The sequence below is a fragment of the Schistocerca americana genome, chromosome 7 (genome assembly GCF_021461395.2).
Source record: "Schistocerca americana isolate TAMUIC-IGC-003095 chromosome 7, iqSchAmer2.1, whole genome shotgun sequence".
NCBI lineage: Eukaryota > Metazoa > Arthropoda > Insecta > Orthoptera > Acrididae > Schistocerca > Schistocerca americana.
In genome coordinates, this window is record NC_060125.1 from 627,170,123 (window position 1) to 627,186,309 (window position 16,187).

Below are 16,187 nucleotides of genomic sequence, written 5' to 3' on the forward strand. Positions count from 1 at the left end.
TTCTCCACATTCCGAAGCTGTCGTGAGAGTAACTACAAACCACTTCTTTGTAACCATTTTGTCTGATGCCTAGGCAGACTCATGTCTGGGCTTTGTCTCGGAATCTGCTGGTGTGCCATGTTTTATAAGGAACATCCTTACTGTCAACAGAAAGGTCTTCTTAAGAATGCTGACTTCTTTCACACGCCTCCCTTTGCGAATTCTCCGCGCTTTGTGTGTACGCACCTCCCTGTGCCCGTGCTATGCTGGGATTGTGGGCACATTCCTGCTTTCTAAGGGACCTAATATGACTAACACCTGGACAGAAGGACTCATAGGCTTCACACGTACATTCTTGACGTTCTGTCCTCATGACTGCAGGTGTCTATCAGTTTTCGGCACACTTCTCATTGTCAGCCAGGCCCTTCGCAATGTGCCCTTCTTGAACGAGGCGAAGGCGCCCGGCTGGCTTCACGCTGCGTGCTTGCAGAATGGCTGCACAGTAGCCTTGGCCACTGTTTCTATGTTTCGATACCGTGTATCGATACGCGGAACTGTTTCAGTGTTTCGGAATGGCTGTGGTTCACCGTTTCGAAACAGTAGTGTTTCATTCCGCCCCTGTCTCGGATAACCGGACCACATTCGTTCTCGAGCCAGGCACAGAAACCGTATCGTTGTTTCAAAATAATACTGTTTCAATCCACCTGTGCTTGGAACGGACTAATTGTATCGAAACACTGATGTTTCACTCCGCTCTGTGTCGGACGAGATTCGGGCTCGGCACGAGTACTGAAACACAGCATACCACATCATGAAACACTTTCAAGAGTGTCGAAATCTTTTTGACAAGCAATAGCATGAAGCTTAAGATATCCGAAAATAAAGCTTCGTCTCCAGCTGACTTTCCTATTCCGAAATGGCGGAACATCTGCTTTATAAACACTAACCAAACAATAAAACAACGCATACCATTCACATCCAAAATAATAAATATGTGAAAATCATTCAGTTAAATTACACTTTTTTATAATACACGCTTCTCTGTTCATGTACAGTCAGCACATTAAGAAACGCAAGTAAGCCTACAACATTTTGTATAAAAAAAGGCGTGCAGTGGCAGTTATTAGACATGTAGATAAATTTGATGTAGGTATAATTGCAAGCAATCTGTTTGACATATCACTTATAGTGTAATGGTGAACGGGAAGGGCTGGAAAGCATGGTGAATTTATAGTAACGGTTCGAAACACCTTGAAAGACAAAATTTTTTTCTGTTATATTTTGTTATTTATTCGAATTATTTGGAGTTATTTGTGAGTCTATAGTCACTGTGCTTATTATCCACAATGATTCCCTTCGTGTGCATGGAAATTAGCAGGATGGGTATATCAACCATACTAACGGAATGTGGGAATCCCAGTAGCATATCCGTTGTTTCTGCAGTTTGCTCCCACCTCCGGTTCCGTTCGTGGTGGTCTTCAGCTATGTCTGACCTCAGCTGATTGAAAAGTATGAAAGTCACACGACACGAAAGCAGCGCATTTGCTGCAGGAAATACGAAACTGCCAAGGCGGCTAAGTGATAGTTTCATACTTTCTGCGATATGATAGCGCTCTCACACATCATTTGTGCTTATATAGACATACTTATACAGTAGACATTCAAGATGATAAAATGTGTATGTTTATTAGATTACAAAACACAAACTGTTTCACTGTTTCGAAACATCGTATCGAAACATTACATTGTACTGTCTCATTTCTTTCGAAACAGTTACGTGTTTCAGTTTGCCCATCTCTAGTGCAGTGTCCTCTCCTCGGTCGCTCGCTTCCGGGGTCCGGCTCCCTGCTCCTCCTCAGCCGCTGTCGTTGCGAGCTGGCGAATGTGCCCACAGGTGGATGTATCACAGAGCATACCATTTTCGGTGCAATTTACCTTCCCAGTATCAGTTTCAATGCTGTTAATGTTCTCCAGTAACAACCACCACAATCGTTTGTCAGTTAGTCTTGCATTCGTCCCTAATATTGCAGGGATGTTAATCGTTTAGGAAGAATTCATTCTCGCACTTTCCGCTACTACAGAAGACTGACCAGTATCTGCTGTCAAGACTCCTTTTACACTGCAAAGAACCAAAATGGCGCTACCCATCCGAGTTACCACTACATAACAGCTTTTCCGTATGTTATTCCTAAACTGATACTACAGGTTGGCGCACGAAATGTGTTTCCAATTGTTTCTTTCACAATTTGCGACGCACATTAGATATCCCGCTGGGATCTCTACAGCGGTACCAGCAGAGCTAGGAAAAACAAATGAGTTACGAAATGAGGTGTAATTCACGATAGTGCCGCTAGGAGACTAGTAAGCAGCAATGGCTGACAATGGAAGACTGACGACACAGCAACGATCGGCAGTTGTGTTACTTTTTCATGAAACGAAAAGCCTTATTGTGACTCAGAGGCGTTTTCGACAACAGTTTAACACACGATGGGTTCCTTACAAGAAGACCATGCACAGGTTGTACGATAAATTTGTACAGGAAGGAACAGTACTGGAAGCGAAGCGACCTCGGCCTAAGCCGTTTGTTCGCCGGAGAATATTGAAGCGGTACGAGTTACTGTACAGAGAAGTCCCGGGAAATCGTGTAGAAAGGCAGCAGTGCAACTGGGAATGTCCAGACGCTCCGTTCAACGCAGTTTTAAAAGTGACCTCCATATGTACCCATACAAGATGACCTGTGCACAGAAGCTCACTGAAGAACACAAGGAGCAGAGACTACTGTTTGCTCAGTGGGCGGAGGATAGGGAAGAAACTGTCAACAACGTTTGGTTTTTAGACGAGGTGCATTTTCATGTAGACGCTGTGATTAACAAACAAAATGTACGCTTCTGGGCCACTGAAAACCCACAAGTGCTTCATGAACGACAACATTATGCTCCCAGGTTTACAGCGTGGGCAGCAGTTTCCAGTCACGGACTTATTGGACCCTTTTTCTTTGAAGAAACTGCGAACAACGAGCGTTATTTCAGCATGCTTCGCAATAGCTTCATTCCACAGCTTCTTGCTACTGCCTTGCCCTTCAACACGCGTGGTTCATGCAAGATGGAGCAAGGCCACATAATGCAAACACTGTGTTGAAATTTTTACACGAGCATTTCGACATGCGGATCGTTTCACTCAGGTTTCCAGGTCGCTTCAATGACGGACAAAATTGGCCCCCCAGTAGTCCAGACCTCAATCCATGTGACGTTTTTCTTTGGGGGTACCTAAAGGAAAAAATTTTCCCGAAACGTCCACGTGATTTAATGGAGCTCAGAAGACTTATTCCTCAAGCTTGCAGTGAAATTACGGAAGACATGTGCCGTAGGTTATTCTCTTCAGTGTTTGTTTGAAGGAAGTTAGGAAACGAAATGGTGGACATATTGAGCATGCGCTGAGTTTGAACAAATGCCCATGGACGGCTCTTCATTGTAGTATATGTTCCTTTCAGATTGTATTGACAATGAAGTTTATATTTTAAAACAAAATGGTAAAACATTTCGTGCGCCACCCTGTACGTGGAAGTCATTGGCAAAGAGTACAGTGGAGCACATTGTAATTCTGGAAATACTGTCATTGGTCAACTGCCTGATGGTGGCGCCAGCGATTCTGGGAAAAGCAGGTGCTGATGTCATCAATTACAGGAATGCTGATGCTAATGTCAGCAGCGACAATTTACTGCAGAAGACTGGCTTCAGAAAAGTCGGAAGCTAGTGAGACTAAACGAGGATTGGAATGACACCCACCAAAGAGTGGAATGGAAGTCAGAACAACATGGAGTACAGTGAGATCATGACGGCATCAGGTCAGCACCACGGGCAATTACATATGAAGTTCTGACAAACAATTCTTGAAATGAAGTCCCAGTATGAAGTCTCTTGATAGAATTGTTATAATGTCTCACTTATCACTGAGCGACTGAAATGAGAGAGTCCACTGAATGTCATAATCGAATCTCTTCACTTTACCAAAGCTCTACCCCACTACCCATCTCTCTGGTTCTCACACTTTTCATCCATATCGTCCCGCACTTGCACTCCCAGAGCGAGCACTGACATTATGTCGCGACGTCTTGTTACAGATGACGATATATCAATTCCAGTCAATACAAAATTCCCCCTGGGCTGTTCTCCTACTCCCTCCTTCCAGGTGGCCAGCTTCCTTTCTTATGGGCGGAGTTTCACGTACACGAGTCCAGCAAGTGTTGCTACAGTGTTGCCCAGCAGGCTGGCGGCACGTGGTCTGTCGCAAACAAGCTAACCTGTTCGAGGAGTCTTCAGGTAGTATCAGGATGGAGTCTCACCTACAAGATGTTTAACTTCCCTCATATATTTCTCAGAGAGGTTCAGCAAAGAAACATGTTTTCCTAGCGTAGAAAATGGCTCTGAGCACTATGGGACTCAACTGCTGAGGTCATTAGTCCCCTAGAACTTAGAACTAGTTAAACCTAACTAACCTAAGGACATCACATACATCCATGCCCGAGGCAGGATTCGAACCTGCGACCGTAGCGGTCTCGCGGTTCCAGACTGCAGCACCAGAACCGCGCGGCCACTTCGGCCGGCCCTAGCGTAGAAAGACAGCCAGCGGGAGTCCCCTGTTTCAGTTATAAACCTTCCACAATATGATCCCTCCATTGGAAAACAGTGTTTTGTCTAGACACGTCCATTTTGTCCGTAGCTCGCGTTTCGGGGAAAGAATTTAACAAGCCCCCAACTCGCACTATTGACCTATAGTCACACACTGTCTGTTGTTCTTTGATATTCAATGAAAATCCTCGAAATAGACCACCGCCAGATTGGGACATGTTCAGTTTAGGCAGTGTTCTTGCACATACTGAATGAAGTGTGCTGCCGAAAAGAATGTGAGTGACTGGACTGTGCAGCTGGTTGTGTATGCATTGTGACCAGCCGAGAGCTGAACAGTATGCGCATTTCTGAAAATATCAATAGTGTCCACATTGTCTGTCAGACTTCTTTATATGCCAAACAGGTAAATACATCGAGTGATCACATTTCTTCAGCACACTGATACTTGCAGAACAATTATGATCAAATTCTTCATTTCTATGGTCACAATGTGAGTAGGTGCTGGTAAATAGTTACTACTCATGGCACATTGCATGTAACTGCTGAGAGGCGGCTATTTCTGCCACAAAGCACGTCTCGCCTCATTCAGTTTGAAAGGGTACAGTACTGCCCGACATAGAAAAGATGTACAACTACATACTTCGTTGTTCCTGTCGGAACAGCGTTTTCTGTATAGTAACACCATTTTATTTAATACACCGAAGCCGAATACCAATGTAGGAAAGAAGGTCAATTTGTATGTTTAATTATTCAGATGTGCACTTCCATAAAATAGATCCTTGAATCCAGTTTGGTAATTTTTTGAATTGAATGAATGGCTGGTTGTCAACTGACCACAGATACTGAAGGTAGCTTCTATAATCATCTTTGATACGGTTCACTGGTCACCTTTGGCCGAACCAAAGAGAGGAAGTATACCAGAGCACTAGAGGGCCTGGAATGCAGTGACCAATACAGTGGCAAGGTCTTCCCCCACTTATGCAGAAGCGCGGGATGACTGGATGAACGGCCATGTTTTAGCACTCTGTCGCTGGTTCCTGAGGTGTGAAGGCGTGCTTTATGTGTGCTCCAGAAAAACAAATTTAAATGAAAACGATATGCATGTGGATACTTAAGAGTACATAAAGTAATACTTTCTCTTTTCAGAAACTTTTGGTGGGAGGCTCATGTAAATTGTTCGGAAAAAGATAGGCACATAAAAAAATCGTGGGGAATATAGGATTCTTGGGAAGTGACAAACAAACCACGTGTTGTAATTATAAGACGAAATGCTAGCGTGTGGTAGTATTAAGATGAAATACTTGCGTGTGTAAATCTAAGTTGAAAATAATTAAGATTGCCATGTGAGCACTTGAATTAGAGACAATCACTTCCAAGTGGTGAGCACAGTGCGAATCTCAACCTGACTATGAGACAGTAAAAAGAATTAGAAGTGCTTGTCCTAGCATTCAGTTGAGGATCCGTGTGTGAGATAAATAAGATACCAAATCTTCCATTGTGAGATACATTCGTGTGACTCTCAGATACTCTGAGAGTGAATTAAGGTGAGTCAGCCATCTACCCAACTACACCATGTGGGTAGCATTGCACAGGGAGATGTGCATAAATTCTCCAGAGTTTGTGGTAGGAAAATTATTACGTGGGTCAGTGACGTGTGAATCTGGGATGACTATTGTTTTTTGATGGGGGGGGAAGCAGAACGAGTAGATAACCAAACATTTTGTTTTTGAGGTGTGCTTTATACTGCCAGTGTGATTTATTATGGGTATTTAATCTGTGTGATTTGCATAAGACAGTAGCCAATTAATTTCAAATACGGTGGGTCAAGCATGATTTTTCCTAGTGCAGCACGAAAGTCAGTAAATTCGTTATGTTGCTAGTGAATGAGGTTGAGAGAGTGCGGGAGAGAATGAAGTAACGAAAGTTTCCTTACCAATCCAGATAGTGCACAGTAGAAATAATCAGAAAATTTAGGAGACAATAGAATGGTAAAATCCTTATGTCATGTCATGCCCACTGGGTAGAGAATGTAGTGCGGGACAATACGTTGAGAATGTGTGTTTCGCGGGAGGCGTGACAGAGATAAATCCCAGCAGTCGCGCAATCGTCTGTGTCCTCGGTGGTTCAGATGGATAGAGCGTCTGCCATATAAGCAGGAGATCCCGGGTTCGAGTCCCGGTCGGGGCACACATTTTCATCTGTCCCCGTTGGCGTATGTCAACGCCTGTAAGCAGCTAAGTGTGTTCATTTCATTGTAATTTCATGCTAACGAGCTGCTTGGTCACCTTAGTAAATACATGGAGAATCCCCTGTTTAACTATTGTGTTTGAGTGTAATGCAAGAAATTTAACAACATTAGAGTGAAAGAATTTATTGTAATAAAAGAGGAGATATATGAAACAAATAGTGGTCTTGATTATTGAGTTGTGGGTAGCCATTTTGTTGAGGTATTTCACCTTAACCTCCATTTTCTTGCTGGGATGTCCAAGCTTTGAGTAAAATATATACCACAGGAAGGAAATGTGGTCTTGCCAGGGTGGAGTGAGTCCATCAGAAATGTGCACTAGGTATTAGTGAGATGCGTTATCCATTCTGTTGCGTTAAATTATAGCTTAACTGACAGGCACTAGGGCTAATATTCGAAGCGTAGTTGCAATGGGCACGATAACTCATGAAAATATGTCTGATGTACGGATAATAATTGTACTCGCTTGGCAAGCCACTTATCTAGTACGCCTGACTAATTGATGCCGCAGAATGGGGTAGGAACCTCCCATTTTTTCGACCCTGCCTGGATTCATTGTGATATCGAATTGTCAGAATCGACTGGAATCACATTTACCATTTATTTTTTGTCTCATTTAAGACGATAGTGGTAAGAAATTTTGTGTACCATTGATCAGCAATTTTTGTTTAGCCGTAATGTTACCATGGTGTAAATTTTCTCTGTATTTTCTTTTTGGTTTGGTAAATATAATTTTTTTATTGAATATTCGCTTGTTCTGGACTAAGAAAATAGATGCGTAATTTCCGCGTTATGCTCATGGTAACAAGGCTACGCTCCAAATGTTAAGTTACCATGGAGGGAAGTGAGCAAGAGGGTCAGAAGGCAGCGTGCAGTCACAAAGGGCTGGCCGGGTCAGCGACCAGCGGTGGAAAGTTCCGGTTTTAGGGAGCGTGCAGCCGGGCCCTTTTCCGGCCACCACAGGCGAGCCGGCGCGTGCTCAGGCAGCTGATGGGAGCGTACCGACTACAACGAATGACCACGCGCTATTACAGATTTTACAGAGGATGGATAGAGATGACAAGGAGAGGGATGGTAATAATAGTGAGAGATTAGAAGCGATGGACAAGAGTAGTAAAGAGAGAATGGGGAAGTTATCCTCCATTCTCGACGAGCGTTGTTGATGGTGAATAACCGGTTAGATGAGGGAGATAGGAAAGTGAGTGCGTTGAAACAGGTATGTGACGTCATCAACGAAAAAGACAGTAACTTGGAAGTACGTGTGGTGGGTAATCCACCCTAATCAGCCAATTGCCGTTGAGCGGTAGGGGCGAGCCACATAAGCTACATTCACAGTAAACAACAACAATTTTATTAACTTTTCTTTGGCCTAATAAAATTTTATCTTTAAAATTCAAAATCCATACAAGCACGGGCTACCGCCCTATTCAAATAACAACATTAATCTTTAACCAAGGATTAAGTGACTTGGAAGTTAATTAAATTCTATACACAGTAAAGCCCCCAAAAGGAGACTGCAATAATAAGATAATGTTTAACCAGTAATGGATATCACAATTTTTCTTAACACAAAATAAAATACAAACAGATACGCCCCTTCGTGACACATTTTCAAAACAGGTGACGTCACATAGGCACGGGCTAATTCAAGTAGCAGAGGGGGGGAGCCCACTGGACCCAGACCAGAGGCAGCTAGACCCAGAACCCACAGCAAGCGGGCGAGCTGGGCAGGGTGCCGCACACACAACACTGTAACACACTGGGCAAAAAGGTCTTAGAGCCCGTGCTACTATACAATTTCAAAGAAATGGGGTGGAGAAAACAGCAAGCATTAATTCCTCAAACGTAAAATAACTACGATGTGTAAAATGAAAGCCTATTTCACAAACATTGAAATAAAATAGTCAAGGATGAATCAATAACTAATGACCTTGAAGTAACCTTAAAGAACGAGGGCGAAGAGCGTAGTACCAAGTCAGTAGGTTAACACACGCTCACTGGAACTGGAGAGCTCATTTAAGTTACCCCTTAACAGGATACTGATAAACTTAAACAGTCGAGTAAGGCTACCATTTCACTGTTTACGAGTGAACAAGTATTGCAATTAGATAACACAGAACGTACAGATTCAATGTTAAGCCTCTGCTTTGAACCAACTATACCAACGTCCACACAGCTCACTGTACCAGGAAAAATATTACAGTTTCACCACACTGGCTTATGCCGTCCGAACAGCAATAGTGCCAATTAATACACCTCACTTGCTCGAACTGTATCACATCACCAAAAGTCAGATAGACCTTTAACCAAACACCATAACACGTGTTTACTTAAACAGCGCTAAATAGAGGGGACACCTTTCGGTTGGCAAGACAACAGTTTGCAGTCATGGTGCCGATACTTGGGAAGCAAGGATCAGTATAATATCTGCACCAAAACATGACAAGCAATTCTCACCAAACCTTTTATGAAATCCTTTACAGATGCAAATCAGGGCCGCACGACTCGATTCGGGTAATGTGGCCGAGTCCAGTTCCCACACTAGAAGCCAGGTTCGGTCTTGCAATCGTATCAAACACAACACAACCTCTGCGTTGTGCCCCGGCCTGCTCAACGACGCTCGCTTCCGATCCTGCCGCGCCGCGCGGCTCTCCAGCGGTCCCTCTCTAGTGCCACAGGCCCGTCGCGGCCGAAAAGCCACGTCAAAAGGCCGAGCCCAAAGATCACACCATGCCGACCCGATCGATCAACCGATACGAGCCGGCACGGCTCAGTACGAATAGTTGCGGTAGAGAGTGATCTTGCCGAATGTGGGGATGTGTTGCCGGATGAGCGAATTAAAGAAGTAGTAGAGGACTTATTTTCAGATAAGCAAGTGGTTTTAGGCAGCGTGGTGGCGCAAATCGCGGGGCAAGAAGTGGCGCTAATTGAGCATAAAGGTGAAGTTGTGGAGGTAGTGGCCAAAATGATTTAGATTAGTAAACCAGTAGAAAGTATGAGTGAAAGATGTGAAACAAGCTCTGACAGAACGCAGCGAGAAGTTGGTGCAGATCAGGAAGAGGTACAATCGTTATTACGGTTTAAAGGGGCCCAATTAGAGATAAATAAGAGGCATAAAGAAGAGCTACGGCAGTTGATACAAGTATACAGTACCGAAGATATCGCACTACCAGATACATTACAGAGGGAGAGAGAAATAAATTTAGAAGAGAGAAATAGACAGGAAGAGAAAGATGAACTTAGAGAGATAGAAGAACGGCTGTGTCGGATAAAACGGATGCCAGACCCAACTGGGTATAGATCAAGGACGGAAGAAACAGATACAGAAGAGGAATGTAGGAGACACTCTGTATCGGTACTGACGTACACTTGCTATCCAGACCCCAACAACTACCAGCGTCCATGCCTATGGCTGTCCCAGTACCAAGATTCCTTCATCGTGGGGACCGGTACTAAAAATGAAGTTTGTGTGTAATCATTTGAGGGACGAGGCAAGAGCAAAAAGGCAAGAAAGACTGTCATAGCTATAAGGAATTTTGTAACAAGTTTTTGAATGAGTTCTGGTCGAAAAGTAAACAGGGCCAAGTCAAACAAAGTACACTCCTGGAAATTGAAATAAGAACACCGTGAATTCATTGTCCCAGGAAGGGGAAACTTTATTGACACATTCCTGGGGTCAGATACATTACATGATCACACTGACAGAACCACAGGCACATAGACACAGGCAACAGAGCATGCACAATGTCGGCACTAGTACAGTGTATATCCACCTTTCGCAGCAATGCAGGCTGCTATTCTCCCATGGAGACGATCGTAGAGATGCTGGATGTAGTCCTGTGGAACGGCTTGCCATGCCATTTCCACCTGGCGCCTCAGTTGGACCAGCGTTCGTGCTGGACGTGCAGACCGCGTGAGACGACGCTTCATCCAGTCCCAAACATGCTCAATGGGGGACAGATCCGGAGATCTTGCTGGCCAGGGTAATTGACTTACACCTTCTAGAGCACGTTGGGTGGCACGGGATACATGCGGACGTGCATTGTCCTGTTGGAACAGCAAGTTCCCTTGCCGGTCTAGGAATGGCAGAACGATGGGTTCGATGACGGTTTGGATGTACCGTGCACTATTCAGTGTCCCCTCGACGATCACCAGTGGTGTACGGCCAGTGTAGGAGATCGCTCCCCACACCATGATGCCGGGTGTTGGCCCTGTGTGCCTCGGTCGTATGCAGTCCTGATTGTGGCGCTCACCTGCACGGCGCCAAACACGCATACGACCATCATTGGCACCAAGGCAGAAGCGACTCTCATCGCTGAAGACGACACGTCTCCATTCGTCCCTCCATTTACGCCTGTCGCGACACCACTGGAGGCGGGCTGCACGATGTTGGGGCGTGAGCGGAAGACGGCCTAACGGTGTGCGGGACCGTAGCCCAGCTTCATGGAGACGGTTGCGAATGGTCCTCGCCGATACCCCAGGAGCAACAGTGTCCCTAATTTGCTGGGAAGTGGCGGTGCGGTCCCCTACGGCACTGCGTAGGATCCTACGGTCTTGGCGTGCATCCGTGCGTCGCTGCGGTCCGGTCCCAGGTCGACGGGCACGTGCACCTTCCGCCGATCACTGGCGACAACATCGATGTACTGTGGAGACCTCACGCCCCACGTGTTGAGCAATTCGGCGGTACGTCCACCCGGCCTCCCGCATGCCCACTATACGCCCTCGCTCAAAGTCCGTCAACTGCACATACGGTTCACGTCCACGCTGTCGCGGCATGCTACCAGTGTTAAAGACTGCGATGGAGCTCCGTATGCCACGGCAAACTGGCTGACACTGACGGCGGCGGTGCACAAATGCTGCGCAGCTAGCGCCATTCGACGGCCAACACCTCGGTTCCTGGTGTGTCCGCTGTGCCGTGCGTGTGATCATTGCTTGTACAGCCCTCTCGCAGTGTCCGGAGCAAGTATGGTGGGTCTGACACACCGGTGTCAATGTGTTCTTTTTTCCATTTCCAGGACTGTATATTGATGATGCCAAATTGTAATGAAGGAGCAATGAAAGATCCAACAGAGTGCTATCAGGATACGCTGAGACGATACAGGTATTTGGATGCGCCATACGAACCTGGGGACCTCATTAGAATTTGCATTACGAAATTGCTGGCGAAATTACGTAGAGACATAGAAATAGCAGGCAGACGTTTGGATGATTCTGCATCATTTCAGCACTTATTACAGGAACTCGGTAATGAAAGTAACATCGTGAATCCAGATACAGTTAATAGGCCGGACAGAGCAGAGAATAGGAACGGCAGACACTATCAGAGTGCCTGGAGAGGTCGGAATCAGCGCAATGACAGTAATGAAAGGTGGCGAGGAAACAGAGGACAGGAGTCATGGAGATATCGACCGGGTAACCGAGGAAATAGAAGATGGGATAAAGACAAAGGAAGAAGGGGGAATGGATTTACTGGTCAAAGAGCAGAGAGGCAGTCATTGGACTCACATTGGACAGTCGGCATCGTAATGACGGAGGAACCAGCAGACGACTATAAAATAAAGGGCACGGTACCATGACTAGTAGTGATGTAAATATTATGTATATAGAGTATGGAAAGCTAAGGGAAAGTTTGTTAGAGGAATTAAAAGATGTCCCGAGTGAAGTCCACCCAACATTTAGTACAGAAATCAACAATGTAATTGTACCATGTGTCATCGACACGGGCAGAGTAACGAGTGTGTTGACGGAAGATGGATTTAACTGCTGTAGTGGAACAAAGCCATGGCCAACGTTGCCGTTACAGAAGACTACCGTGAGAGGGGCAGTTTGAGGAAGGGGAACAGAAATGAAGTCGCAAGCGCAGGTAGCCTTTGTGTGCCAATCAAAAAGGTTTAGCACTGTGTCTGTGATTCTGTCATCGTTAACAGTTGAAGGAATATTGGGAGTAAATTTTCTGAATCAATATAAAGCAGTTGTTAACATGCGAAATGGGTCAATGGCGTTAAGGTGAGGTTCGGAAGAAGTTATACTGAAATTCGATGATTGTTTGTGAGATAATGAAGATGCTCACTTAACATTATGTCTCCCGGTAAAGACCGATAGACACGAACAGGTTAGAGGGTTGAGTCAAGGGAAGAATGAAATTCAGAAATGTTTGGTTGAAGAGATTAGAGAGGAAATGTGGCACATACAATGGACCGCGGTCTACGATGATTTACGAAAAATTTTGTACATGAACAAGCGTGTGTTTAAACAGGATGCGGGTACGATAAGGAATTTTGTATATAGATTTAAGGTCAAGCCTCATCAACAGCTTAGAGCCGAAGTATACCCGGTACCTGTCGTATACAAGCAAAGAGTTGACGCAGAAATCGAAAGTATGCTGCAACAAGGCTTATAGAACCAGCATCCAGTCCATACAACAGCCCCTTAGTCTGTGTTGAAAATAAGGGTGGTTCTATCACACTAGTTTTGGACGCAAGCAGAATCAGTAAAATAATAGAGGCAGTGACAGGTCGACCACTGACGCTTCACGAACTATTACAAAGGTTCCACGGGATAAGAGTACTTAACTCAGTAGATCTGATGATGAGTTTTTGGCAGGTGGAGTTAGATAGGGGGTGTAGGAAATATACGGCGTTCCTGTGTTACGGGAAATCATATCAGTTTCGGAAACTACCATTTGGATTAAATGTGTCATCTGCAGCATATAGATCATTAAACACGGTGATTCCTGATGAAATAAAAGATAAAGTGACGCTGTATGTAGAAGATGTCCTTATAGCAGAGAAGGATTGGCAAGTTCACAATAGAACACTAAGTACATTGCTCGACGCATTTCAGAGGCATCGAGTAACCGTCCGAATTTGAACGGAAAGAGAGTTTCTAGGTCACATTGTGAAGCCAGAGGGAATAAGGCCAAACCCAGACAAACTCTAAGCAATCATAGATTTTCCTGTACCGAGAACGAAGCGTCAGTTACGTGGATATTTAGGGTTAATCAAGTTTTACAGGAGGTTAATTAAGATTGAGGGTGCAGCGACACCCAGACTGTGTCAACTAACTGAGAAGAAAACCATATGGCATTGGGATCCTATAACGTAGGAAGAGTATGAGGCATTAAAGAGGGCACTGTTATCGGCACCTCTTCTCAGGCGTCCAGACCTAGGAAAATAGTTTTGTATGGCCACGTTCCGTGGTCCGTTCAAAGTAAGACGGATAGTTCATGAAAATGTTGTACTGGCAGAAGCAATGAGAGGAAAATGTTCGCGTGGACTTCATCACATTTCTAACATCAAACTGTGGAAAAATTAATGATAAATAGAAAATAGGCAAGTTATGGTAGGTATTCAGTGCAACATTTCCTGTTGTGCGTAACGTTGTGTACTGTCGAATAGAACACAATAATTTGCAGGCGGGACGTCAGGAAGTATGATGGAATAGCCTGGTCGAATGAGTCAGGAACAGGAGTCGAAAGAGTGGTGTACTTAAGAATTTTTGTCATGTAAATACTGATTAAGGAGAAACGATGTGATGAACAGTAGTGGGTAGCGATGATGAATAAAGAGAGAGACGACGCGACGAATAGTAGTGGATAAGGATGATGAATAAAAGGAAAATCCGACGTGATGAAACAGTGGTGAATAAAGGTGAATAGAGGTGAGTAATGTAGAGAAGTCTTAGATGTATGTTACAGAGAGGTCTGTGCATACTGCAATTGAGATTGATGCGGATGGCGAAGTAAGACCAAGAGATGACGGAGCAATGGATGCATAGAAGGCCGAGATACGAATGAAGAGATGAGGATAGCTGTACAACGTGAAGAACATAAAGGGAGTATAAGATCTAAATCATAAATATTGTGGAATACTGACTTAAGATAGAGACTATAGAGGAAACTTATCTACTACATGAGTGATAATCTAGTTATACCATAACGTTTGCAATCTAGCAAGGTAGGATTTTTTTAATGTTGAAGCCTGATACCAGTAGAACTATCGAAACAACACAAAGAATGTGTGCAGTTTCTTTACAGAATGAATAACTTTTTTTGTTCTTAAATTAAAGATAAATAATGTGTGCCGTTACTTTTTAGGATACATAATTGGCGTGTTTTTGTTCTTTGATGAAATGTCGCCAATCTGAGCTGTTGTTTAGCAGAATAAATAATTGGTAAAGTGGATGCAGATGTAAGACGACCCAGAATTATACCCGAGTGAAAGGATGTAATTGGATGTTGAAATGCTATCTCCAAAACAACTCCATGGGTTATATGTTTGAGTATGATGACGTGAAGGTATGGTATGGTAACGTGAGTGTGTTAAGGTTAGCATACTTCTAGACCAATTCTGTTGGTGTGTAGGTGGGTTGAATGAGAAAGACGATGTGTTGTTAGCTGAATGTGTGCTGTATACTAGGGTGATATGAGAGCCAAACACTTCCAAGACCCTCATTCCTACAAAGAGAATGCAACCTATCTACCCTAGAATTTTATTATATGTTATGCATAATCGTGCTTTGTGAATATGTTTCTATTTTTGAAAGGATGTGATTAATCATACTTTTCAGATGTTATATCTTTTTTAAGAGAGTATGTGACTATTGTCACATATGTAATGCATAATTGTGCTTAAGAAATGTTTTTTGAGACTAACCTTGACGGTAGTTTAGTACATGATGTTAAGTGTCTACCACAAACATGTTATAGAGGCATTTTTTAGAATGAAATGTATAATATGTAACTTCGTTCTGTCACAGGCAAAAAAGTGCACTATAGATTATAGATTTAGTACCATTCGTTTCAAAATACTTATTGTGACAGGATTTTGTAGCAGTTTACTACTTGATATTATGTGATAGGCGCTTATGAGTTACATAAATATTTCTTATTTTTGTCTGAGAACACTTTCTTGTTTTGTGACGAGGTAGGACATGTACTGTCATTAGCACAAGAGTGAATTGTACATAGTTAGGGAGTAAAAGTATTGCTGCTATGAAAGATTAGGGAGGAACTCCGCTAAGGAACTGGGCGTTCATGTTGCACTTGTACAGAGTTTTGTGTTTAAATAATTAACAGCTAAGGTGAAAGAAGAGATGAAAGTTGGTTCATCATTTATAAGTACAGAAAATTAGTTTGAAAGGGTGTGTCATTTCATTTTAGAGATAAATAGTTTAGGAAAATTTGTCGGGCAATTTTCTGTTGGTTTCTGCATCTAATCAATGTTTGTATAATGTGTATTAAAATACTGTAAGAGCTTTTTGTCGGTAATGTTGCGAGAGGCACGGACGAGACGAACGGGTTGGGTGTCGCAGCGCTGAAGGATGCGAGCGACACG

General features: G+C 43.8%; 1 non-coding gene across 1 annotated transcript; it reads left to right on the top strand.

Annotated features, from left to right (window-relative positions):
* Positions 1 to 6,720: 6,720 nt before the first annotated feature.
* Positions 6,721 to 6,794, top strand: Trnai-uau. Its single transcript has one exon. It is a non-coding gene; the product is annotated as a tRNA-Ile (tRNA).
* The last annotated feature ends 9,393 nt before the right edge of the window (positions 6,795 to 16,187 follow it).